Here is a 2983-nt window from a genome sequence, read left to right as displayed (position 1 = left end):
TTTTTTTTAAGAGGAAAACACTATTTTAAAAAGTCTTAGGAGGAAACCCAATATATACAAAACACCAAAGTGGTGTGCTCTGGACTTGAAGGAGTGTGGTATGTGTGTGTGTGTGTGTAAAAAATGATAGACAGAATGCCATCACTTTAGCCATCACTTTGACAGAGATAATGGCTGTACAGTACTTTTGTGGAGAACATACAACCAGAGTGTGAAAACCAATGACATAGACTTAATACAGTGATAATAACATACAGTCCACAAAATCATAGAATAGATCATTTCAAGGGTAATTAAGTACTTTATTGTTTATTTTAAATCACCTGAAATTTGAATCCTTCAAATTACTCTTTACCAATACTTCTGTTAAAATTCTTGCTTAATTACAGTCTCTCTTGGACACCACCATTTAGAAAGGTATTAAGATATTTTATTACAAGGGACTTTGACTCATTCTTTTTTCCCTTCTGCTTCTTCTACTTAAAGTCAAGTGGAAAATATCTTGATTTTTTTAGTTTCCTTTAGAACTAAAATTAAAAATATGAAGCTACCCTTAATCTCTATATCAACCGTTGCTTCAAACAACTAAAGGATGTTCTAATATGAATTCAGCTTTGATTTTCCATTCTTTTACTTGATTTTATTTCCTTCAGAAATAATTTTTTTCAGGATTCTAGCTTTAAAGCACCATCTTTAGAATTGACACATGGTGGCACTATTCTTAAATGGAATAGAAAAAAACAAACAAAAAACCCACACCATTAACATTTTTCCCACGATTGGTTTTGTCATAAAAAAGAAAATGCTGGACTCAATAAAGACCATCAGCAAGGGAGGAGTTAAAGCCTTTCAGGAATTGGTATGTGTGAAGTGGCTTCCTTCCAGACAAAAGGGAGTAACAGGGACCCTGGTGAAGGGAGTAAGTTCACCGCATCTTCCCTAGAGAAATTTAGATTCAATAAATGATTGCAGTACACATCAGACCAGAACGGCCAGTCTATCATCTCTGACCTACAGGCTGTAATCCAGAATCTTCAGAGAGACACCCGAGGCTTTTTGATTGGCTCCTCCTTTACTTCTCCTTCACTGTTGCTTTGTCCCATATCTCAAATCCAGTATTGGCCAAATTGAACTACGAGTAGTTTGTGGCCGATAACCATGTCTCCAGGCCTTTGTTCTACTCCACCTATCAGGATGCTATTTCCCACACAATTTACTAGACAAACATTTACTCGTTTTCAAGATGCAGCTCAAGGATGACTTTTTTGAAGGCTCTCCTGAATTTGGGAGGTAGCACTGATGCCCTTGTCCCCTGTGTGTTATTATAATAATTCCATTCTTCTATGATAGTACCTGTTTCAGTAGTTTGCACATATGCTTCTATGGCTGTCTTCCTCTTTTGACTATAACCTTCTCAAAAGTATGAACATGTCCTGCCCATTTTTGTATGCCAGCTTCTAGCACAAGTAGGAGGAAAATGAATGTTGAAGATAAAGTACAAAGATGAAGAAAGAAAAGCTAAAGTAAACCCCAAGATAGTGAGATCAGTTTTGCTGGATGGAAATCTACTTAATAGGTAATGGGACCTATATTTGGAAAGATAGTTTGAATTAAGATTACAAAATGTTTAAGTAAACCTAAGAAGTCTGAACCAGGAGACTATGGTAAGTAGAGCACTTTTGAAGATTTTACACTATTTACCATGGTGTAAATAGTGAGGAATATAGTACTAAATCATATGTAGCTATTAAAATATCATAAACTTTCCACCCCTATCCAAACGAAAGGAAAGGAGATCAGAGGTAGAATTAAAAATGAAATGACTTTGTGGTTTTTTTTTTCTTGTTTTGTGTGTGTGTGGTTTTACTTCCCCCCAACCCCAAAAGGTATTAATTGATTTGTCACTTCTTATCCAAGATAATTTTGTGATATTATAAAAATAAATAAAAGCACATTAAAACTATGTTTCATATGACTTTGGCTTTAAAGAAAATACTGAAGGTCTTTTCACAATGATTTTTAAAATATACTACAATGAAAAGAGAGCAAGTTTGGGTACTTATTATCATCAAGTTTTAAGTTACTTTATAACTACTATCTTTTTTTTTCTAAAATATATTTTATTGATTATTCACAGAGAGGAAGGGACTGGGATAGAGGGTCAGAAACATTGATGAGAGAGAAACACCAATCAGCTGCCCCCTGCACATCACCAACTGGGGATGTGACCGCAACCAAAGTACATGCCCTTGACTGGAATCAAACCCGGGACCCTTCAGTCCACAGGCCGACACTCTACACTGAGCCAAACTGGCCAGGGCTATAACTATTCTTAAAGTAACTGTATTGTCATTGAATAAAGTGACTAAGAAGTGACTGAAGGGGCACTGGATCAAGTATGACTTAAGGTCATACTGGGTTTCACTGAACAATACTCCAGTTGGAAGCAATCACTTCAAGAGACATTGCCCAACCCTGGCTGGGTGGCTCAGTTGAAGCATGGTGCTGTTCACTAAATGGTTTTGGGTCTGATTCCAGGTCAGGGCATGGACCTAGGTTTTGGGTTCAATCCCTGGTCTGGGCACGTACATGGGGTAACCAATCGGTATTTCTCTCTGTCTTCTCTCTAAAATCAATAAAACCATATCCTTAGGTGAGGATTATAAAAAGAAACTGCCCAGAAGCAAAATTCTTGGGAGGTTCAGATGCAGATTATATAGTCAATCCTTTATCTAAAGAGGATTAGAGCTCACCTGTGAGGGCAGGTGAGCAATAGAGATGGTTATCTAAATGCTACTTTGATGATTTCTTGCCTTTTAAAATAGTTTCAAATTGTATTTTCTATTCACAGATTCATAGCCAGCTCTGAGCAAATAAAGAAACTGCATTTTTCTGACACTTAGAAATAAACTTATACATTCTTCTGTTGTCTCTCTTTTTATCAGATATTGGGTGTTTTGAGCACTGCTGTAGATCCAGCAAC

This window comes from Myotis davidii, unplaced genomic scaffold (genome assembly GCF_000327345.1).
Source record: "Myotis davidii unplaced genomic scaffold, ASM32734v1 scaffold1910, whole genome shotgun sequence".
NCBI lineage: Eukaryota > Metazoa > Chordata > Mammalia > Chiroptera > Vespertilionidae > Myotis > Myotis davidii.
Note: the sequence above shows the minus strand (reverse complement) of the source record.